The following is a 26,524-nucleotide window of genomic DNA, read 5'->3' as shown; positions in this document are numbered from 1 at the left end:
CCCAATTTTATCAATAATTTTGTAGCAGCAGCTATGACTGACAGGTCATTGCTTGAATGAACTGTAGCTATCTGTGAAAATAAAGTTTTAAATTTTAAATGAAGTAAATTATGTGACATATCACTATCACTAGGTTGGAAGCAAGGAGGTATGGGAATGCAAGTAGACACTTTTAAGTCTTTATAAAATCACATACAATTTAAAAATTAGCTTAAAATAAATTTGCAAACCTTTCTGAAAATGTTTCTTCACTTTGTCTTCATGGGGTATTAAGTGTAGATTAATGGGCAAAAATGGCATATTTGTGCACGCACACTTGAATTTACAACACAGTGAAGTGTGCAGAAAGTGAAGGGGTCTGAATACTTTCTGAATCTGCTATACACGGCATTCAACAAAATACCAAACGCAAAAGTTATCAGTCAGTACGGAATGTCAACACAAGCAAAAATAAGCTGATAAAACCAACCAAGAGAGCGCCATGGCTGTGATTGCCCAGCTCTGTTAGAGTGCACAGAACACTCTGCATTGGGTCATCTGCTGATGTGCCGTTAAGTAAAGCAGACAAAAATAATGATAAAACTACACAAAGCGTCAGGCAACATTATGGCAATAGGTCGAGTTTGAATAGGCAATTCTAGATCAATGTGTTTCAACATTTTTTTTATTCTATATATATTTTACAAAAAAAGTAAAGTAACATAACATTCTTAAACCTATATAAACCACTTTAGGATTGTAAGGGGACATAATCCATTTTGACAGCACTGAGTGCAAATAAAGAGCCAGTCCTGAAAATGGTACCAGTCCATAACAGGACCCACACATACTCGGCCTACTATGTCAGTTTAGAAGTGCCAAAAAATAAAAAGATGTGTCTTTGGAGATGTGGAAAGGAAAAAACACACAGAGTTACAAGACTATACAAACAAACTCCATACATACGTAACCAGACATGGCTTTGAACCCAGGACAGTCTATCTGTATTACCTACACAAAGGCCTTTTTAAATGTACCAACTAAAATAAAACTAAGATTACAGGTTAACAACCTCAAGAACTTCAAACAAGCTTTACGTGCTGAGACTGATTACAGAGGAATCAGCAAACCAGACTTGCAAAGTGTCACAGAAATGAGCTGCTACTTAACCGTCTAACTCACACAGACACACCACAAACCAGCAAATTAACAGTCTTGAAAAAAGAATTGCATAAAACAGGTGCAGAATATGCTTATGGAGTAAACATTACTAACGTGCAGGGTGGGACAGATGACACCTTATACTTAGCACTGTTATGAGGATCTGTATTTGCTATTCAAAATACATTGAAAAATTAAATAAAGCAACATTTACTAGCATACCAGCAACCGACCATTCTCTGTCTCATTCTAGAGTATTTGTGTAGTAAAAGAATTCAGCCGTCAAGCTCATGGTGACAAAGCAAACCAAGGAGATACATGTGACTCAGCTCTTTGTTATCAGTCTGTGGGCTGTACTTACCTTTGAAAGTATCTGTCTCTTTATTAGATAGTGCCATTTCATACATCTACCAGTCTATTGCATTTCATACCCTTTGCTCTTATAACAACTTTCATATCTGTTAATCTTACACTATGCAGAATATTTCTTAACTGTTTCATGTAGCACATTTTCTGTTTATTATATAGTGCCTTTCACATCTATCTATCTATCTCTTATAACAACTTTCATATCTGTTAATCTTACACTATGCAGAATATTTCATAACTGTTTCATGTAGCACATTTTCTGTCTATTATATAGTGCCTTTCACATCTATCTATCTATCTATCTATCTATGTAGTGCAATTTATATCTACAGTATGTGTCTACAATATAGTTGCTTTTCTATCTATTATATTGTGTTATTCATATCTATATGTCTATGATACGGAATCTTTCCTATATTTCCATCCATTATATAATGCCATTCATATCTTTGTGTCAGTTATATAGTGTTTTATCTATCTATCATATAGTGCGATTCATATCAATCTATCTATCATATGGTGATTTTTCTAACTATCATTAATCACTCAATATCTCTGTATTTCATACATTGTCTTTCATATCTATTTCCTATATATCACCTTTCTTCTGATCAATAATTAGCTAACTCACATGCATCTCTAATTTATAATGCCACTAATATCTATCTATCATTGGTCACTTTTTATGTGTCTATACTGTTTTATATAGTTGCTTTCCTAACTGTATATTCTAAAGTACCTTTAATATCTATTTTATTGCATATAGGTTTTTAATAAGTGTATATGGCTATTATAGTTACATGTACAGAGTACAGTGAAACTCTTGCATGCATGTACTAATAAACATGCAACACCGGTGCCATGAGTATAGCAACCATACCTCAAAACTTTCAAATTCTTAAAAATATTTCACATATGACATGATACAAATCATTTTGAGCTCTGATATTTATTCACAGTATATGAATAGAGCTCAAAGTCCTAGCAGACTAACCTGACTGACAATACCCAACAAGAGTCACATTATATGAAGTGTCATGGTTAAAGATAAATGATGGTGTTGTATCTCTACAAGATTGTAGGATGCTATATTTCCATATGGACTTAGAAGGGCAAGGTAATTAAAGGCAAAAGTGAAAACTGGGAGGGCAGTAAGGTAAACCAGTGAGACAGCCTCAGCTCTGATGGGCTGAAGAGACTGTAGGTTACTTTTAATCGGCTACTAACTAATGCCTTTGGGATGACAGAACCCTGGGGAAAATCCACACAGATACAAGCAGAACTGGTACATTCCATGCAATGCTAGGTAGGGTACAAGTCTGAACCCAGGACTTATGTATGTAAATGTGAGACATCACATTCAACTGATGTGCCATAGTTTTTTGTTTAAATTCAGGTAAAAAATAAAAGTGTAAAGAAATTAATAATTTTTTAAACTAAAGCATAATAAAAAACACTTTAAACAATGAAGAGTACTGTGGACTTGTGGTTGCATTACTTAGTATTAAAACTAAATATTTTATTTCCCAGCCTGTGGGTTTTATTATTTAGGTAGCACTCAAGTGTATTAAGTGTGCTCTTTGGCTGTTTTGATTACATAAGTGGACTTTGTTTGTTGAATTGGAGGAAGGCCATTTGTTTGAAAATTTAGACAGAAGTCTGAAATAAAATGAAGCTGTACAGAGCATGAAAAAGGCAAAAAGAGGAATTGACTGAAAAGGCAAAGGCAATCCACTGCAAACAAAGTCCCAATACGAAATCCAAAGCAAAGGCATGAAACAGAGCATGGGGTTAAAACACAGAGAACCACAAAAGCACAAAAAATAATCACAAAATCCAAAAACTCACCACACCACAAGCACATTCAGATAAACTGCCAGGAACTGTGGGAAACAATCACCCTCAGGGCCTCTTGGTGAACTACCCACAAAATACATAATAAAATATACATAAGATACACCGAAACATATTATTAACATAAACAAACAAAAGATTAAAATTGAACAAAACAGATATTAAACAAGGGTTTGAACCTCAGCCCGGGAGGTACCCTGGCTGAAACATAACCCCAGGTACCCCCTGTCATACATAGGGACCAGATACAGTGTCTGGGTTTTACCACATAAGATGAGTATGATGTTAGATGCATATTTATTTAATCAATTTGCTAGTAATGGTATTATTTATGAAAATTGGTAGTATGATATTGTAATGCCACTGAGAAATGTCTCAGCCTGGGGATGTTATCAGCTCTGAGTCACCAACAGTATGAGCTGCCACTCCACCATTCAAATGAGCAGTTACAGTGCAAGCTAAAGGAGAGCCTAAAAAAGAGAAGCCTGCTGCAGTCGCATATACTGTACACTTAAGTTGTGCATGTCTTAACTGCAGGGCCATCTCTTGGCACAGGCTGGGTAGGCACTGGCCTTGGGATGCCATGCCCTGGTGGATGTCAGACCCCCCCCCCCCCCCCAGGGCTCCCCCCCATAAGCCCCCCCCATCCTTCTTTGATTTCTAGATATCTTTTTTTGGCCGCTTACCATCAACACTGCCTAGGTGTGTAAAGTCAGCCCTGCATAATTATTACTGTATTGCATATTACATAATACCAGGTTAAGAGTTCAGTGATCAGCCAACAAGATTCCCCCAATTACTATGGGATATTTGGCACACTGACTATGAGCCTCAGTGTTGAGTGACATGACAGCACCAGGCTCTGATAGAAATAACAATATGCAATATTTGAACAAAAATAAGTGAATAAAATCACAGGAATCTCAAAAATGTTTTATCATTATGCTCACACCACAACAGTTTGCTCCTGAATTGCAACAAATTGGCCGGGTACAACGCAACTTCTGAAAAACCACTTATTTGAATAGTTTCTGACTTGAGAGGAGAGGCAAGGGGGTTTAAAAGAAATGCTTTTTGGGTGATTGGGGCCCAGTCACCACCATTGTGGGGGCCCGTGAATTTTGTGCTACGCCAGTATGCAGGTTGACTTAACTAGCATTTCCAGTTGGGCACTGTATGTATGAGTGGAACCTGGCATCCTGTCCTGAGTCATCTCCTGCCTTGAATCTCATGCTATTGAAATAGGCTCCAGCCCCATACAACCCTGAATTGGATTAAGTAGCCTTGAAAATTCAGTAGTATTGTTAGGAGTGCTCAATATTATGTATGTTATGACAAATATGCACAAGTAAGAATTTTAGATATAGTACTATAACAGCAGCATGAATTGGTCTCTTTCATTTAAAGCACGAAATGCCTGATAGTTAAGAATGGCAGAACGAAAAACTGGAGGTGGCTCCAATGGCTCAAGCCCAATACCCCTGCCCAGGCATTGTCTGTACTGGTAACAACCTGCTTGGTTATAAAAGAGCAAATATCACTGTTAATGCTAGCAGATGCTTCACCCATCCATTTGTCCATCCTTTTTTCCATTTGTCTTTTTCTAAGAATGATCATTGTTAACATATGTTTGGCTAACAATTTTATCTATGGTAATTTTCATAATGAGGATGAATTACAATTATTTAAATGTGCTTACAATTGGCATACAACAGGGTTAAATGACTTGCTCAGAGTCACACAGTGGGTTTTCGTTAGGCATTGTGGTGTGTCCAGTTTCTTACACCACACCATCTGCCTTCCATTACAAGATCACAAACCTGGAGCTACCCCTACAGCAGGGGCCCTCTGATGAACCTAAAATAAGATGTCAGTAAATCACAGAGTACACTCATTCAGCCACAGTTCGACAATGGACCAAGTTTGAAATGCCAGTTAGACCTAACCGGCACACCTTATTGATGCCAGATGAAAACTGTAGTGCATCTTATATAGACATGGGGAGAATGTGAAAACATTACAGGATTTGAACCCAGAACTCTCTGAGGCACCACTGCACACCACCTTGCTCCCAAAACCCCTGGCGCCATCTCTTATTGATTGTACCCTCACTTTTTATTCTAGGCTATTCCATTGAGGCCCACGGGCTTTAGACATTTTTCCATTCAGCCTCATTATTCATTTTCCTTTCATGCTGTGGTGTCATTCTCACTGTGAAGTAGCTTGATCAGCATTTCTTTTTCATCTACATTGCTGACTTACTCACCTAGCACATGAATTATTATTATTATTATGACACTCAGACATAATGAAAAATAGCTGCCATAGATGTGTTAATGGTCAAAGAGCAAGGCATGTGTAGGACGAGAAGGCTGTCTCTCATTAATCACTTGCCTGTCATTTCTGTACCTTTATTTTATTTCATAGGTTGGTGCAGTGGCTGCCTCATTAGTGCTTGAAATCAGACTTGGACTTGAAATTTTCAACATTCTCCATGTGTCCATGAGGCTTTCCTTTGGTGTCCACCCTGAAGAGTATATTAGGCCTATTGGCCTTCTATCAGTTAGTGTGCCCTGCCAACAACAGGCGCCCAATCCAGAGTTGTTCGGTTTTTTTTTTGGTTTTTTTTTAATGTTTATAGGGTCATTATGCAAAAAACACATCAACACTCTCCTGCATCATGCTCAGTTGAGTATAAATAACTTACCTCAAACATTTTTGACCTTCTTCCTTAAGTGCTTGCCTTTACCTTGAAATGTATGAATTTAATCCGGTGTTCTTACAGAAAACCTTTCATCCATTTTCTAAAACCTTTCATCCATTTTCTAAAACTGCTTTTTGTCATTACAAGTTTCCAGAAGCCTGTTCTAGCAGTACCTGTCACAATGCAGGAACAAACCCTGGACTGAATGCCATTCTAACACAGAGTACACAAACTTGATTGAGAAACTATATACAGCGGGGACATTCAAAGTCCCCACAGACTAAGACTGTGCTGGGTATCATATCCAGATCTTTGAAGCTGTGAGGTAGCAGTGCTAAGCACTGTGCCATCATGACACCCTTTCCAGTGTCTCTGACATAAATAACAATACAAAAAGAGCACTGTGAAACAAATCTATGTCCGTGAATCCTTCATTCATTTATGTTATTTTTTATTTGCTAAATGCTATGCCTTGTGATAGCTTGGCATCCCATTCAGGGACAATTGTAGCTTAGCACAGCTTGTATGAATGAACCATACTAAATGGGTTTCTAATAGATGGGCTGAGTATATTCCACATTAGATATCCACAACCATACCATCAAATTCTTTTATTCATGTCTTTGGAGGAATAATTTGGATAGGATTAAATAATTAAATGAATATGCCAATCATGAAAAGTACCGTGAAGTCCACCTTAATAAAAGAATAATTGTCTGTGTCTGTGTATCTGTCCATTTGCTATGTCTGTCATTCCAAAACATGGCGCATCACAAACATCCATCCATCCATCCATTGTCCAACCCACTGAATCCGAACACAGGGTCACAGGGGTCTGCTGGAGCCAATCCCAGCCAACACAGGGCACAAGGCAGGAACCAATCCCGGGCAGGGTGCCAACCCACCGCAGATCACAAACATTTTTAATAATAAAATCTATTGCACTTTGCTTTTACAAATCCCATATCAAATGGTATATAACAGAGTGCACTGCAAATGTTAACATTACATTTATGTTACGCTGATTAGGTAGATTTCAACCAGTCTTAAGATGGTTAGCACAGCTAGTGTGACAATAAATAAATAGTAACAATATGAACTGTTAGGAGATATGTTTTGTGATACTTATTTCTTAATTATTTATTTCGTTGACACAGCATGCAACATGAAATGAAACCTGAAATGAACACTTGTCACTTTCACTAATTAACGTTCAGAGGCGGATTTCAGCGAGTTCAGTTTTTTAATTGGTGAATCATCTATAGCACGGACATAAACCTTTGGCCATCAAGTGCCACATTTATGTTGTGAACTAGGAGTCCCAAAGCACATTACTTGCAAAACTTCCCAGTAAGTTCCAAAAGCACCTCTAAAAAATGCCCGCTAGAAAGAGATATCCCTCTCAACCACTATTTTTTAAGTATTATTTTTGCTGGATTAGTTACATATTTCAGTTTATACTTTTTGCACTCACATGCCCCCAATGATCAAAACATGCGGCGCACATGCATACCGCATTTTATACAGTCTGATGATGTATTTTGTAAAATGTTAATTTCTGGAATCTGTGTAAGAGGTCAGTCACAACCGATGTCAGATAAAAGTCTCATTACTTTGCACGGCGGAATTTAACTTGCAGGACGAGTTTCACAATAAACACTAGAAATGTTTCTAATGCCTATTTTGTGTTTTATTTAAAGCTACATTTTTCCCCTAAAGTAAAATGTATTATTTTTTTGTCTGTTGTTCAGACAATGCACTGTATTGTGAATCCTGCACAGCAACATCTGTGAATTAAGAGTACATCTCCTGTCTAGTAAGGCTAGAACTCGGTGTGTGTATGTGTGCTGGGGTTGGGCGCGGATGCGGGGGTTGGAATATGCAAATACAGATTCTGCAGTTGGATGCTTCTACATTATACCACGGACAGGTGTTGCATCTAATTTCATTCTCGTCTCCACATTCCCGCCCCCACCCCCTAATTTGGCCGAAATGTCAGATTTGTGACTATTCAAGCCTAGGTCTTGCACAGAAATCAGTTTTTCAGCACGCCCTTCTGTGCAGATAAGTGCAAGGTCCAAAATCCATTCCCTTAAAATAAACAAAAACGTTATAATATTATTTGCTTTTACAAGCAGCCAGCCCGCCGCAAGAAATACGCGGGGCGCGCGTTCCTGTGGCTCACTGACAGGTGAAAATTTAGTGATTCATTTAAATTGTAGAGATCAGAAGCTGAAAGAAGTAATCGCGTAGTTGCAGCTTTATTTACATAAAATATATACTATGATTTTACGGGTCTTTTTAAACCTTTTTTTTTTTTGTTGCCTTGGTGACTTTGTTCTCAGGGGTGCAAGCATGCAGCCTCCCCAAGTCTAAGCGACCGCTACTGAAGGAGAGAACGACGATGACTGACCTTCACTTCTGTTCTTTGCAAGACATCAATGCCTGAAGTCAATTTTTAAGGATAGCTTTTATTGTATAATAATTAAAATGCCTCTTATAATTTCTCGCAGTCTTTTTCCCAGCAAATAGGTCAGTAATTTGTATTGTTTTGTTGTTTTCTGATTGTACGACGTTTTAACCCTTACGAGACACAAGGTGTTATTAAATACAATATAGTTTATGTCAATACAGGGGATCTAACACTTACAAAATTTAACAAGCATTTTGTGGCAAAAGTTCTTTTTATCAAAAATCATTATAGATTTGAATAAACGAGGAATGGAATTACTGCAAAATATGACTTCTTTCTTCTCATGAGGTAAATACATTTTTATTAGCATATTCTTACCCTTAATTAAATTTAACTGAAATGGCGCTTACCTGGATCACGTGTACTTAAAGTGTACTCAGAAATATAATTTAGACTTTACCATCGAGGTCACAAAAGCAGGCAGATGTGTAAACCCTCTTGTATAACATAAAGGAGGAGTAGGAATCGGGGGTAAACAAGTTACTGTGGTTATAGGACATCAGATCTGGTCGCCCCTATAATGTAATGTATCCGTAAGCCATCCTTGTGTCTCATAATATAAAATGAAAAAAACCCATCATTTTAACTCTTTGTTTAAATGAAAATAAACGGGGTGAGGGAACAAAATTGGTGAGTAGATCATCAGATTCAGCCCCATCTTTTTTTGTTGTATTTACCAAGAATAGATAATAACTCCTGAGACCAAAATCTTGTGATATATTTATGATATAATGTGAAGCACCCTGTGACAGGGATCACCTCTGGGGAGGGAGGAAGTACCTATCACTTTCTTAATTCGAAAATTGTCTTTTAGCTTAAATTCAGTGTAGAACAGGGGTCCTCAATCACAGTCCTGGAGGGCCACAGTGGCTGCAGGTTTTTGTTCTAACCCGGATGCTTAATTAGAAAGCAATTCGTGCCAATAATTTAATTTCATGGTTTGTCACTGTTTTAACTCTGCTGTGTCAGGTCATTCTCATATCTTAGATTTCCTTCCCCTTTCTAAGGATATCATCCAAATGATTTGAAGGCTAAAATGAAGGAGTAATTCTCAGTCTCTTCACTTTCCTTCCAAGTATTTAATTAAACCAAATAGTGCATGATAAATACACACAGGTGTAAATGGTAACACGCTAAATGGAGAAATGCTGGTCTCTTTTGTCATTTGCATGTTATAGCTAATTAGGAGCAACTAAAAACCAAGAATACAGCTGTTTAAGACTAAAATAAGCAATAAAGGGTCAAAATCTTAACGAGCGAGACAACTAAAGTGAAGCAGAAATCTTACTGGAGCAATAAGTGCTTCTTATTAAGCAACTGGGTTGGAGCAAAAACCTGCAGCCACTGTGGCCCTCCAGGACCGTGATTGAGGAACCCTGGTGTAGAATATAGAGAGTTTGCTGTGTATTACATTTGTACTTAAATTTTTGCTTTTTGCAATATAAGAAAATGTCAGAGTTCACCAATAGATGTTTGGAATGAATTAGTAAGATGTTATTAGTTAAAGAGAGGATATTATTGTGGGGAAAGGAGCGCATTTCTCTATAACTATTTTTTTTTCTAATTCATGCATCTAAGCAGGGCATAAAATGGAATGAATGAATACTATAAATTGGAGTCATCAGACAACATATACATGTGTCACTTAATCTACCAATAAAGTTTAAACAAAAATGCTGAAAACAATTTATTAGGAAAGCATATAACAAACAAACAAACATTCTATCCACAAAAAGGTACAGTGTTCAGGTTTTCATTGACTAAATTGAACTATCTCTAACAATACACTTTAACAGAAATAAATAAAACCAAAGATGAAACATTTTATAGCAGATTTCTCCATTTGCCCAAACCCACAGATCAATGTCATCTGCTGTTTATGAACATAGTGAGCACATAGAGAAACCTTTGACTGACAAACTACCCACACAAACCATGTGAAACCATTTTGGATACATGTCATGGTCAATCTGTTAAATTTGAAAAATATAAAACATAGGGATTTTGACTGACTTCCTGTAATATTAAAAAAAAATAAAGCATTTAACATATTTCAGATTAATTTTAATAATTCGTGTAGGATTTTGTTGGCTACAAAAAATCTTAAATGAGCAAAACCAACATTGTGAAATTACTTGACTTTGTTTAATTTACCTAATTATCATCTGTGCTGGAATCTTCTTCCATTTTTCCCCCTTGTCAAATATGGCATATTTCGCTTTCGTCATCTTTACACTGCAGTATATAAATTGAGCAGAGACAGGCAGTAGTTCAGATACATGTATCACCTGATACAATTCAAACTTTCAAATATAATTCTTCACCCTCCTAATCTATCCTTTACCAATTATGTTAAAATAAATGCATAGAGTATGTGATTTAGTTAATTTTTGGCAATTAATTTCAATGTGATTAACATAACTTACATTATGACCCAACATACAGTATGGTTTGCATGTGAAAAAGCAAGTTTACCAGAATCCAACCCGCTATATCCTAACTACAGGGTCAAACATTTATCAACTAATTCCTTATTCCTTACTGGTACATGAAACTATAAGAGGACCAAATCTGATGACCATAAGAGGGTTTACACCTCTGTCCTCTTTTGTGCCCTTGATATTAAGATGTAAATTATAGTATGTCTGAGTACCTTAAGCACACATGATATATATAAGTGCCATTTCAGTTAATTAAATAAGAAAACAGAATAATAATTTACATGCACACTTTTAAATTTAATGAAGAGTAACAATATGCTGCAATCTTAAAAATAAAGGTGCCAACGTGGTTCTTCAGACCAATGCCATAGGGGAAACATTTCTAGTTTCCAAAACACCAATCCCCATGAAGGTTCCAGAAAGAACCATTTTTTATTTAGATCTGTAACAGGCTCCATACTGTAAATAACTATGAGTAGATGGTAACAAATGTGTGAAATATCAATAGCTTGTGGTTTTAAAAGGACTCTTGCTGCATACAACAGGATAAGTCCAGGTTTTCTTAACTCTGTTGACAGAGCCAACTATACTTCCTTAAAAGGCTGGCGTCCTTCAACATCTGCAATAAGATGCTGCAGATGTTCTATCAGACAGTTGTGGTGAGTGCCCTCTTGCATAAAGAAGAAGGATGCCTCACGCCTGGACAAACTGGTGAGGAAGGCAGGCTGTATGGTAGGCATGGAGCTGGACAGTTTGACATCCGTGGCAGAGCAACGGGTGCTGAGCAGGCTCCTGTCAATCATGGAGAATCCACTGCATCCACTAAACAGTATGATCTCCAGACAGAGGAGCAGCTTCAGCGACAGACTGCTGTCACTGTCCTGCTCCACTGACAGACTGAGGAGATCGTTCCTCCCCCACACTATGCGACTCTTCAATACCACCCAGGGGGGTAAACGTTAACATTATACAAAGTTATTGTCTGTTATACCTGCATTTTTATCACTCTTTTTAATTTATTGTTTTTTTATCAGTATGCTGCTTCTGGAGTATGTGAATTTCCCCTTGGGATTAATAAAGTATCTATCTATCTATCTGTTAGTAAAATGTTATGCATGTTAAAAATTTCAGGGTTTTTTTCGCCCTACATTTTAGGACATTTTTCAAACCACAAATAACCAACTTCATATGCAAAGTACCCATCCTAGAATTAAATGGTGCTTTGTCAAGCAAAGGTTCAATAAGGAACCACACAACCCGGTAAAGAACCAATAAAATGCCATTAAAGATCCACTATTTTTCAGAGTGTAGCAAAAATGTGTTTTTTAACTCATTAGAAGAAACATTTGACATTTTTGTAATAATGTCTTTCCTCATTTATTCGTGTCCATAATGCCTTTGAGAAAAGAACTTTTGGAACAAAAGGTTTGTTAAACTTTGTGTCAAATCCTCTATATTGACATGAACTATATTGTATTTAATAACATTTTGTGGTTTGTAAAGGGTAAACCGTCATATCTAAAAAGACAGAACAATACAAATTACCAACATATTTGGTGGAAAAAATATTGCAAGAAATGACAAGAGGCATTGTAATTAATTATTATATTTTAATAGCTTCTTTAAAAGACTTCAGGCATTGATGGCATGCAAACAACAGACATGCCAACTGGTAACTGATGAGATTTCAGTTCAGGAAATCCCAAGTTAATTGTTCTGCTCCCCACCAGTCAAGGTCCTTTAGACTTGGAGAGGGTGCATGCTGCATGTCTGAGAACAAAGTCAACAAGACAAAAAAAAGGTTTTAGAAAAAGCTGTACAAACAGTATTTTATGTGTAAATAAGGCTGCTCTGTGCGATACTTCATTCATTGTGATTTCTACACCTTAAAGGAATCACACATTGTGTGCGCAATTTTCACCTGTCAGTGAGCCACTAGAACACGTGTCCCAGTGTGTTTCTTGCTGCAGGCTGACTGCTTGTAAAGGCAAATAACTTTTTATTTTAAGGGAATGGAATTTGGATCTTGCACTGATCCACAGGGAAGGGTATACTCAAGAACTGATTTTTGTGCAAGATCTGATTGTCACAGATGTTGAGGTTTGATTGACATTTCTGCTAGGAGAGACAGGAGGGACTAAATTGGATACAACACCTGTTCTGGATACAAGTATGGTGTGGACTTGGATAATATCAAAGAAAAATGGAGAATTCTGATTAGTACAGTGCAATGATAGATACAACCCAGCCACAGGGGATGCACAACTCAGTGTGTTTCTTTGTGTTTGTCCTAAGACTGGATAAATGGGAAGGGTTACATCAGAAAGGGCATCCTGTTTCAAATTTTGCCAGATCAATATGCGGACAATACAGATTTTCAAATTGGATCTGTTGAAGCCCGAAGGAAACAACGGCCGCCACCAGTACTATTAGCCAACAGGGTGCTGGGGAAAATTGGGCTACTGTTGGCCTTAGAAGAAGAAGAGGAGGAAAGCATGTCCGGAAGCAGGAGGGGAGGAGGGGGGTTAGGAGAGTGGAAGTGAGAATAGGAACTTTGAATGTTGGCAGCATGACTGGTAAAGGGAGAGAGTTAGCCATTATAATGGAGAGAAGGAATGTTGATATATTGTGCGTGCAAGAGACCAAATGGAAGAAGAGCAAGGTCAAATGTATAAATGTGCCTTGAGCATGGGAAAGGCACTATATAAATAAAATGTATTATTATTATTATTATTAGAGACAGATTCAAATTGTTCTACCATAGTGTGGATGGGAGGAAGAGAGAGTGGTGGTTGGAGTGGATTTCAATGGACATGTTGGGGAACAGAAGGGATGAGGAGGTGATGGGTAGATGTGGTGTCAAGAAGAGAAATGCAGGTCAGATGAAAGTGGATTTTGTGAAAAGTGCCGTACAAGAATGGAGGAAGAGGCACACAGGTGGATAATATCCTATGCAGGAGGGTCAGTCCAAAGCAGATTGGAGACTGCAAAGTGGTGGTAGGGGAAAGTGTAATTAGGCAACATAGAATGGTGGTCTGTAGGATGACACTGGAGATCAAGAAAAGGAGTAGAGTGAGGGCAGAGCCAAGGATCACATGGTGGAAGTTGAAAAAGGAGGACTCTAAGGTTGAGTTCAGGGAGGAGATGAGACAGGCACTGGGTGGCAGTGAGACTTACCAGATAGCTGGACAACTATAGCAGAGGTAGTAAGGGCAACAGCTAGAATGGTCCTTGCTGTGACATCTTGACATAGGAAGGAGGACAAAGAAACCTGGTGGTGAAATGAGGAACTACAACAAAGTATACAAAGGAAGAGGTTGGAGAAGAAGTGGGATACTCAAGAGAGATGAAGAAAGTAGACCGGTGTAAGGTGAAGAGAGAAGTGGTGAAGGCTAAAGATAAGGCATATGATGAGTTGTATGAGAGGTTGGACACCTGGGGCTTGAACCTAAAACAATTATCATTCAAAACAGGAATAGACTCCTGGGGTGAACCACTGCTAGTGGCAATGCTTAGTGTAAGGTATAGCAAAGCTGACAGAAGGAAATGCTTGGGGTGCAGGGTGAGCATATGATGATGTTCACAAGATAGAATGGAATTTCACTTAACTAAAAATTGACTCATGACACCAGTTAAGGAATGAAGTAGTTCAAAGATTAATATATTGTTGCATCTTATTTACTTTGTCTTAAATTACCATTTTTTTTATAACATTTTTCAAATGAGTTCTACAACTAACAATATTTTTTTCCCAAACAAGTTTACTAATAGTTTAACATACCCATATTTCCAATTAACAATTCAATTTATTGAGTAAAACAAAAAAATCTACTTTATTCCATAAGAATGCATGCATTGTTTTATTTCATAGGGATGATGAGATAAATCTTGCTAAATAATTCAATTAATGGTCTAGTTTGAAATGTGGAACACTGCCAGCTGACATCGCCCTAAATGTTTACAGCTTATCTCAATCTTTTCTTTGTTTCTGGCATTGTCATTTGTCCCAGTAGTCTAACAAACACGTCACACTACCAGTTGATGGATCATTTATCGAAATTCTTTTAAAATAGTGTGATGAGAAGCAATTCATCCTGCCAAGGCACATTAAACTTAATGCAAAATATTCTTTGCGCCTCTGATACAGATTAGATTCAATGTATGCCATAACAGCAAACACACAATGAGGTTATTCATGGCCACTGCCACCACACATTACGCCAACTGGAACATTTTACAACTGTGCAGCCCTTGCGGGGGCATGTGTCCTCTCATGATGTAATTTTATGATAGATGGCCCTCCTGGATGTGCCCACACTATTAAATTAATGGTTCTTCAGTGTGATGCCATAGGGGAACCATTTTTGGTTCCAAAAAGACCCTTCCACATGATTTTGATTTAAAACTGTAACAGGCTCCAAACAGTAAATAACCATGAATGATTATACTACATGGAACCACACAGCCCAGTGAAGAACAATAAAGTGCCATTAAAGAACCATCATTTTTATGAATGAGCAGCCTTGTGTGTTTTTTTTCTTTTTCATCCAAAGCAGTTTACAATAAAATCTGAGAAGACAGCTATTTAGTTCAAAAAGATGAAAAGCATAATCACTGGTCAGGCAGCACCCATTTTTGTAACATTAACAACAGATCATTATGGGTTGGCACATTTCCTAATGCAGTAAAAGTGTCAGTTATACCATCTGACCTTCTGTTTTGGCCTCCTATCCGGACAATAATACAACCTCCTTCCCAGCCGGGATGCCTGTTCTCCTCCTACACACCTTACATGTTTTCACTGGCCTGTATCATTAGACATCATCATATTAAAGAATTTCGACACCTAGTTAGTTTAACATGTTTTTTTCAGATTCCGGTGCAATTTCACTAAAGTCTGATTTATTTAGGTTGGCGTGAACATACCAATCACATCCTGGTGCACACAGCCACACCAAGATCCTTTGGAAATGGTAGTCTTGATCTGGTACCAAGTGAACCCTGGAGCAGTTTACATAAGGTAGGCATGTGATCTGACATTGGTCCGAATTAGCTACATAAAATAATGTGACTTAATGGTGAAATTGTGTGTGCAATGGTAGTCACAGTAAGTGGCTGCTTCCAATTAATTTGGTAATCTCATTCAAAGCATTATGAGGCAAGGGTTAACATGGATCATTACCAACAATAAAGAAAAAATGAATACACACATAGATACTAATGTAATAATTAGCATAAAGCAACTCACACAATCAGCAGTCAAATAAAGCAAGTCTAGCAACCTGATTTAAGATGTAAGACGTGATTTGAATAAATTAAATTCAGGTTTTGTTGATATGGTGGCTACTGGACAGTAAATGTGCAACATATTTACTGAAACTTACCTATAACATCTACTGTCATAAAACTGAAGTACATCAGTGTATGTCCTCATCAGCGCTTGCCTCCTTTTCTATACTCACCAGTTTGAAATTCGTCCTTTTCGTACCATGTGTACTAACACATAACTTTCAAATAGTTGTTCAATAAAAGGAGCTTTACTCATTAAGTTGTTTTCGATACATAAACCAAATAATTATGAAAAATCTAGCGATACACAAACACAAATGTAAACACTCCACAATATTCATTACCGGTAAAAAAAAAAAAATGTTTCCGCCCAGTGACAGAAGTCCATTGCATATCCATGAGGCCTATTGATATGTTCAGTTCACCTCAAAATTTCCAGAGTGAAACACAACCAAACTAACTGGAAGTTGAAACAAAGTAACAATACATCCCCTGCTTCAGACTAAATCAAACAGACTCAGAGAGTGGAAATACCTTTAGTTTTCATTTGTGTGCAGATGATATTTAGCTATACATTTCTTTGACATAATATTTTTCTGATACTGTCCTAAAATGCAAAATGTCACTCAGTTAAACGAGTTAATGGAGGACAACTAGTTATGTGTGAATACAGAAAAAGCAGAAATAAGGGAATGATGCAAACCGCAACAAAATTCTATTGCTTTTTGAACCATTAATTCTCAACGTATTGAATAAGCATCAATTTAGGCATTATCTTTGACAACAGTATGCCTTTTTAAACACACTTAACATTATATAAAATATTTATTCCGTCGCAAAATATTGGATAAGGTGATTTCTAAATATGAGAAATATATGTATGAATTAATTTCTAGTAGAACTGACTACTGTAGTGTATTTTTCACAGGCTCTTCAAATGGTTTATATGCAACTTATAGTTAATTCAAAATGGCGTTGAAAGAGTCATTCCCAGAATTAAACGTATGACCACATAACAGCCATTCTTAAGTCTTCACACTGGTCTCCAGTTACATCAAGTTTAGAGCTGATTTCGCAGTATTTCTTCTAACATGTAAACCTTTAAATTGCCAAAGCCTTACTTACTATATGTACATATCATTATTTATAATAAGATCTCAAGATGTCGGTCTAGATTCTAAGGATATAAATCACTAATGGAAGGTGTAGCTTTTAGTTACAGAGCTCTGAAACTGCGGAATTATATGCCTGCTAATATAAGAGATGCCCCTTCAGTGTCAGCTTTTAAGTGCAGGCTGATGACTCACATTAATCCGGTATACCCTGACTAGAGCTGCTGATTAGCTGTGCCTATTACATCTCTGTTTGTTAGTCATTTGTACAGAAAAATAAATACAAAACTAAGAACTGCTACTGACCTCCTTTAATTCTGTTTCTCTTCTCTGCTGTAGCACTTTTTGCTACTGCTGTACTGCCAGACTGTTTTTCTGCTCATGGCAAAGACACCGAAAATACCTGGAAGACTCGGGATCCAACAATTAATCCAAGAATGACAGAACTTTGTCATCTTATGTCCATAACAATCTTATATGATATTCTACAATGCCAGCATTGGGGTGGGTGGCTTGTTGGCTGAGGTCTCCAGGACAATGACAATATTAATGGACAGGTATTGGTAGGGACTGTTTATAGGTTAAACACTTTGCTTTTTTTTACTTTGTGTTTAACCAAATCTGTGTTAATTATTTTTTAATATTTCTACTTTTATAATAATACATTTTATTACTGTAAAATTTTAAAGTGCTCTGAGCCAGTGCAAAGTGAAGAGCCCTCCATACACAAATAAATTAAGTGAAATATTTTTTTTAGTAAAATACAGAATTCTCTACTTTTTTTTGGTTAGCAAAATAAAAAATAGATACTTGTTGTAACTGATTTTCCTCAGCAGAGGGCACCAAAACCTTAAATAGTCTAACTTTTCATTCATTCCTTCAGAACCCTTGTTTTGTATGCCAGTGTGGTGTAGTGCTGTAGTCTGTCCAGGGGTATTTGTTGTAGGGCACAGACTGCACCTAATTTCATTGCCAGTACTCTACTGGATACAAACTTATGGAGGGTCAATGTAGAGCCATAAACCTAACATATAAGAGTTTAGGATGAGGGAGGACATGTTAACTCCACACTGAGGGGCAATCAAGTCTGAAAATGTTCTTAACATTTATTTGGCAAATGTGTTTAACTTAGAAGCTTAAAAAATGAGGACCTATTAAAACCATGCATCCGCAGATTCATTTATTTTCTATAGGTTATCAGGTTCATTATTGTCATATGTACATAGTGCAGTGAAGTTCTTACATGTTCTGATTAACATGCAACACATCGCCACTCTCCAGCTCCATAATTAGTCAGTAGAACTACCTAACCGCAAAACATTTTGTATATAGGATCATGGTGCAGCTCAGGTAGGCTGGAAACCAAAGAGGATTCAAATCCTGGGTGGGATGGCAGTCCACAAATGAATACACACAAAATGAAAGTGGGTAATTAACCTAACATGCCTGTCTAGTGGAGGTGAGAAGAAACCAGAGTATTCTTAGAAAACTCGTATACACATTTAAAGAATGTGCGGAATTCACACAGATGATGACAGAGGCAAGATTCTAATCAAAAGGCAAGGCAGCAGCACCAATCACTGCACCCTTGTCGTGCCATTATTCAAATATTTTATATGCACATACTTTATAGTTAAAGACCTTCTAGGGTTGGACAATTAGTTAGGGATCTCCAAACTCATACTTTAATCACACTTTAAGGTCCAGTGCCATAGCTGCCAGGCCAGAGTGAAGTTGTTGGACAACAGTGCAAATCACTGTCCCGCCTACCCTGATGGAACTCTTTTGTGTAAAGGCAGCTGTACAAAAGGTCCGACTTCAGCTGCAGTTTCCTGATTTCAACCCTGAGAGTCTTCCACAAGTTGCTATTTACCATGCAGCCAATTACCTTCTAATACAACCAATCAGCTTTGTATACTCCCGAAGAGACTGGCCCAAGCACCTGGAGAGGATATCCACCCCAGCCAGCTCTGGAAGGACAACCAACCCATGGCATTTCTCATTAAGCTGTCTAGCATTAATTGTTCCAACAGACTTCTCAAACAAGTGCTCATCTGCAGCAGGCCTCATATCCTATTCTTCACATCCAAGTACACCTCCAACACTTAATATACCCACTTTTAAAGGATGCAAAATAGTTAAGTCTGTCTAATACAGCTTGATTGTTTTGTAAAAGTGACATTTGTATATTTTATATATACTGTAAATAACAACTGATAAGCAATTTTACTGTGTATTGTTTCATGTTTATTTACTGTTCAGGTAGTTTTAATTTAAAGTGTAATATTTACAACCAGTAATACCAATGTTGAACTATTACAGTCCACCTCTTGTAACATTGTTTAAATTGTGTCAGTACCTTCAAGCTTGTTTAATGACAGTACAATGTGCATGTTATGTTTTAAGTACAAATCAGTCCCTTGGGATTAATAAAGTATCTATCTATCTATCTATCTATCTATCTATCTATCTATCTATCTATCTATCTGTATTCATTGTTATCTCTTACAGTATAATAGTGTTCATTGCAGTTTATTCTCAAAATCATTGTCATAGAGTATTTAGCCCATTCATGTTCTTAGTTATTATTTGCATTTATTATTGTAGTTCTGAATGAATATTTCCTTTTTGTCCATTTTGTTAAATATTAATATGGCCATGAGATTTTGATGAATCTTGACTTTTAGACCTTCCTGAGTCCGAAAATATACCATTTTTGAAATTATATCTGTGTCTGTGTGTAAGCATGATAACTCAAAAATGCTTTGACCTGGGTCAATAAGATTTTGTACACCTGTTTTATGTCAAAAATAAGGAATCCTGTCAGCTTTTGGGCCACTTCTGGCAACTAGAAGTGGTACATTAACTGAATACATTCACAAATTTTAAAATATGTTTATAATTACAGATAGATGATTCAAATTTTGCATAGATATTTAAAATGATAGAAAGTAAATAGATATGAAATTTGAGAAAAATTACTCAACCGGAAGTAGTATTTTGATTTAAACAATTATCTGAATTTTTTGTATCATGGAAATATAAATGTGTACACGATATTAAAAACTGTATTCAATATAGCACATTAATTTATACCTCATCAGTTTAACAATAACATGTAAACATTGAACATGCCATGTAAATATAAACATATAATGGGAACAATAATTTGCTACGTCCCCATCATGTTGCTGGTAATACATTTCACATATTAGTGATCTTTGCAAAACCCAAATGACCAACTTCATATACACTGCTCATAAAAATTAAGGGAACACTTAATCATCACAGTCTAACACTAAGTCAGTTAACCTTCAGGAATACCAATCTGTCCAATTAGGAAGCATAAGCGATTGTGAATCAACTTCATCTGCTTTGGTGCAAATGAAGGTGACAGCAGGTGCACTGGAGAGGCAACAGCAGGACAGCCCCCCATGGTTATGGCCAGATCCACCTGCCCTCTTATCCTTCTGTTTTGCACTTTGCTGGTATCCTTGTCACTACTGGTAACATGGGGTGTGGTACCTGCAGCCAATTAATTTTTTTATAAGCAGTATGCAAAGAACCTTTACCAGAATGAAATGGTTGTTAGTCAAGCAATGGCTCAGCAAGGAGTGCACACAGGCCAGTAAAGTGCCATTAAAGAACCATTACATTTAACAATGTAGAGACCAGCTACCACTACCTTGAACTGGTCCTTCCAAATTTGATTTTGTATAGATTTACTTTCTGGTTTTCCTCCCATGTCCTAAAGACAAGTGTACTGTCCTTTTGGAAGTGGATCTGAATGCAGGTGTGTGTTTGCATGTCAGGGTGCCCTTCAGTGGGCTGGCATTCATTCCAGGGCTGGTTCCTTACTTGCACCTGATGTTGCCCAGATACACTTTGCCTTCCTGCAATCCAAACTTGATCATATTGTATGAAAACCAATAGATGAATAAACACTAAATTATTTTTTAAAATGATGAACACTCATTAAAACAGCCTCACCTGCTTAATCTAAATTGGCTTCATGGGTTGGGGTGATGGATACTATCCCAGCAGCACTGAACACAATGCAGGAGCCAGCCCAGTCAGTCACATACTATACACACACCCATACCAATTTCAAGTCGCCAGTTAACCAAACTGGGTTTTCTTTTTAAGTTTATGCAAACAGTTAATATTTGCAGTGTTGGCCCTTCTTTTTCAAAACCTCTGCAATTCACCCTGACATGCTATCAATCAACTTCTGGGCCAAATCCTGACTGATGGCAGCCCATTCTAGCATAATCAATGCTTGGAGTTTGTTACAATTTGTGGATTCTTGTTTGCCCACCCACCTCTTGAGGACTGACCACAAGTTCTCAATGGGATTAAGGTCTGGGGGGGTTTCCTGGCCATGGACCCAAACTTTCGATGTTTTGTTCCCTGAGCCACTTAATTATCACTTTTGCCTTATGGCATGGTGCTCCATCATGCTCTGAGGATGTTTGATCTTTATCTGGTTTCCACATTCCCCCCTTTGGGACATCATAAAGTCCCACTAAAACTGTAAGGAATAATTTCCTATTGTAACCCTATTACTAATCTGTAATAGTGAACATAGACAATCAAGTCAAATAATAACATGTAAAGTTCTTTCTCTAATTTAGAGTATATTGCCATTACATGATTTCCCCTATAAATGTCAGATTTGTGTCCCATAACCTCATAACTTCCAAGTATGATGATTAAAAACATTGTCAACAACTATTTGATTTCCTTCTTATCCAACAAACATTAGCTGTCTTAGTTCACAGCAGTGTACCTAGTCCTATATTTCTCATCAACAATGAAATCATTTATTATTATTGTTGGGGGTGATACAGACAAGCCCAAGTATTTATTAAATGTCCAAAGTTCCTAGTTCATGGTGCCAATGATGTGTACAACAATAACCAGAGATAGGATCCTTATACAAACAACCATGCTCACATCCTTGTGCTCTCATCCACAAAGTTGCCTGCTGCTGTGGCCTTAAATTAGATGCTCACCTTGCTGCCTAGAAAACAGGTATCTTGCTGAAAGTAGGTGTCAATCCTGTATTCAGAAGATGTCAGCACCACTCTCATTAATGCAAGACACTGGCTCATTTCAAGGTCACATTAAAATTGCTAGGGTTGTACCCAAATTTCTTATTGATGTTAAAGTCCTCTGCCACCAGCTGGGATCCTTGGTTTGTATCTGGTCTTTCCAATTTCACAAACTGCACACTCACTACTCCATGCACAATCTCTGTTGTGCTAAATTATTACTTTGTTTTGCTATCTTCTGTTTTACTTAGGGCCAAGAAGCCTTAATATATTGTTTGTCCAGAATTGCTACCAACTACTGTCTATATGGCCCTAATTACCCCAATTCCTAAAAACACTGTCAGCACTTTCCCACAAACTTCATTTCCCTTATACCATGTTCTACAAACTTTAAAGGTGTGTACAGTACCCTGCATCTAATTTAGCACATTTAAACCTTAAAACTTAATATCATACAATTTGTGTCCTAATGTTGAATCTAATCCTAATGCTAAATTCCATCCATCCATCCATTTTCCAACCCGCTGAATCCGAACACAAGGTCACGGGGGTCTGCTGGAGCCAATCCCAGCCAACACAGGGCACAAGGCAGGAACCAATCCTGGGCAGGGTGCCAACCCACCGCAGGACACACACAAACACACCAAGCCCAATTTAGAATCGCCAATCCACCTAACCAGCATGTCTTTGGACTGTGGGAGGAAACTGGAGCGCCCGGAGGAAACCCACGCAGACACGGGGAGAACATGCAAACTCCATGCAGGGAGGACCTGGGAAGCAAACCCAGGTCCCCAGGTCTCCTAACTGCGTGGCAGCAGCGCTACCCACTACGCCACCGTGCCGCCCCTGCTAAGTTCCTAATACCTTAATATTCACATTTATTCCATCCTTCTGTTTCAATTCCTATTACACAATAAAATTCACATTCATCTTGAAAAGCAATAGTTATCAAACAAATGGTGCATTTTGCTTGTATCAAGAGACTTCTAGTTTAAACTTTATCTTCACCTTATATGAATAGACTAGCAAAATACCCGCGCTTTGCAGCGGCGAAGTACTACTTTAAATTTTTAAATAATAAACTGAGGGAAAATATACCAATAATTATTTGTTAAGGATCTCTTTGTATACCATGTTGTCAGTTCGCCCCTCCGGTTGTAATATGACCAAGCTGTGCGCTGAGCTGACTCTTGAGCATGCAACGTATAGTTGGCCATGTGAAAAGCAAATCAAGAACAGCAAGACCGCGCCAGCTGTGGAGCTCAGCTCGGAGCGAAATGAAGTGAATAAAATGAGGTGAATGGGAGGGGAGATGATCACGTGACTCCAACACCCGCCTTAACTCTCCGTCCCTCCACAAACAGTCTCTCGGATCCCAACTCTCCTTTATATATATAGATTTAGACATTTTATCCTGAGTGTCTCTATTCCAAAAACATTTGACTGTCCCTCAAGTTTACTACCATTTATAGTTAACTAATTTCCCTTTATGTTAAACTCTGTATTATTCATTCAATTATTAAAATAAATAACCAAGAAAGCATAAATTGGACTGATTTTTAACTGGTAATGCCGCAAGTGCTAATAATCATGTGTTAAAACTTGATCAACAGGCCAAATTACATACAAACATTAATCCTTAAAACTTTGGTTTTTCACCAAATATCAATAGACTTACTAGAAACGTTTATCCAAAAATATTTACTCTTACACATTGCCTGTACTCTAAGTGCTGACTATGTTATGCTAATCACATTTTGTTCAACTTGTTCAATTATATTACCCCAATATCTGTACAGATTAAACCCAAAACATCCATCCATCCTCTTCCGCTTATCCGAGGTCGGGTCGCGGGGGCAGCAGCTTGAGCAGAGATGCCCAGACTTCCCTCTCCCCGGCCACTTCTTCTAGCTCTTCCGGGAGAATCCCAAGGCGTTCCCAGGCCAGTCGAGAGACATAGTCCCTCCAGCGTGTCCTGGGTCTTCCCCGGGGCCTCCTCCCGGTTAGACGTGCCCGGAACACCTCACCAGGGAGGCATCCAGGAGGCATCCTGATCAGATGCCCGAGCCACCTCATCTGACTCCTCTCGATGCGGAGGAGCAGCGGCTCTACTCTGAGCCCCTCCTGGATGACTGAGCTTCTCACCCTATCTTTAAGGGAGAGCCCAGACACCCTGCGGAGGAAACTCATTTCAGCCGCTTGTATTCGCGATCTCGTTCTTTCGGTCACTACCCATAGCTCATGACCATAGGTGAGGGTAGGAACATAGATCGACTGGTAAATTGAGGGCTTTGCCTTACAGCTCAGCTCCTTTTTCACCACGACAGACCGATGCAGAGCCCGCATTACTGTGGACGCTGCACCAATCCGCCTGTCGATCTCACGCTCCATTCTTCCCTCACTCGTGAACAAGACCCCGAGATACTTGAACTCCTCCACTTGGGGCTGGATCTTGCTACCAACCCTGAGAGGGCACTCCACCCTTTTCCGGCTGAGGACCATGGTCTCGGATTTGGATTTAAACCCAAAACAATTTAAATTAATAATAATTGTGCAGCATTTCCATTATTAAAACAATAGTTATAAATATTCAATAAATACATATTGCTTATTAATGGAGTTCATTTGCTTTGCTGTGCTTGCAGATAATTAGCCTTTCCTCCTATACCATCCTTAACACCATGGTTCAAATCTTTCTTAAAAGACATTGCTGCAGAAAAATAGAGATTAGGTTGTGGTTCCAGCTCTTAGGTCAAGAAGAATAGAAGTACTTGGTCAACAACTGTCATAAAATTGCAAATGAGTGGATGAATTGTAAGGCAAATCAAGGACAGTTCAAGTGGGCTCTGGTAAAGAACATAGAACCCTGCATACTAAAAGTGTGAATGGGGTCTTGGGGTCCAATACCCAAAAGCAAAGGATATCAGTATGTGGAACTCTAGATCCAGTGAATGAGGCTTTGTTCTGGATGCCATGCAGGCTGCCCTCTACAATTCTGGACCCACTATGATCTTTTGATGTCAATGGTCACCAGCACAATTGAGTTGTTAGCAGCAGGAACCCGTGATCCCTTGGACTGGAATTTTGAGTATGTTGTCCAGTAGTCAATTGGTCCATGGCCTGGTCCACAGCTTCATCCCCTCTCTGGTATGTCTTGCTTCTCCATGGAGTGCGATGATTCGTTTGTCTGCAGACCTTTAGCACAGCTCAGTCTCCAGGCTCAAAGTGCTGTTATAAGAAATGTGCTAGGTGAACAGCTTTTACCTGCAGGTGTAAAGACTTAAATGTTTTGTTCCATATTAGTCAGTATTGCAATACTTTATCTTACTTATGGATTCCAAAATATCTCAAGGTGTTAGGCCTTTTTTCGTCAGGGGTACCCCTTATCAAAAATAATGCTAGCGGTAAAACAGATGGCCATTTTATGCAGTCTCTCTGTCTCTCAGGCAGTTTGTTTTCAATGGTCAAAAATGAATCTGCAGCTGGTAAGCACAATGCAGAAGTTTCCACTCATTGTAGCCATTATATTCAAAAAACAGATACCTCAATAAAACATTTCCTCTATAGTTGTATCTAATTTTTCTATTGTTGTGGACTTCACTCAATTAAAAGCATATTCGTCATACCAAGTAAATCATCACAATATAAAGTCAGTCTTAACGTATGTACAGTGCAACCGGAAAATATTCACAGCACATCACTTTTTCCACATTTTGTTATGTTACAGCTTTATTCCAAAATGGATTCAATTCATTTTTTTCCTCAGAATTCTACACACAACACCCCATAATGACAACGTGAAAAAAGTTTACTTGAGATTTTTGCAAATTTATTAAAAATAAAAAAACTGAGAAAGCACATGTCCATAAGTATTCACAGCCTTTGCCATGAAGCTCAAAATTGAGCTCAGGTGCATCCTGTTTCCCCTGATCATCCTTGAGATGTTTCTGCAGCTTAATTGGAGTCCACCTGTGGTAAATTCAGTTGACTGGACATGATTTGGAAAGGCATACACCTGTCTATATAAGGTCCCACAGTTGACAGTTCATGTCAGAGCACAAACCAAGCATGAAGTCAAAGGAATTGTC

Source organism: Erpetoichthys calabaricus, chromosome 2 (assembly GCF_900747795.2).
Source record: "Erpetoichthys calabaricus chromosome 2, fErpCal1.3, whole genome shotgun sequence".
NCBI lineage: Eukaryota > Metazoa > Chordata > Cladistia > Polypteriformes > Polypteridae > Erpetoichthys > Erpetoichthys calabaricus.
The sequence above is the reverse complement of the archived record's forward strand: the minus strand, read 5'-3'. Positions refer to the sequence as shown.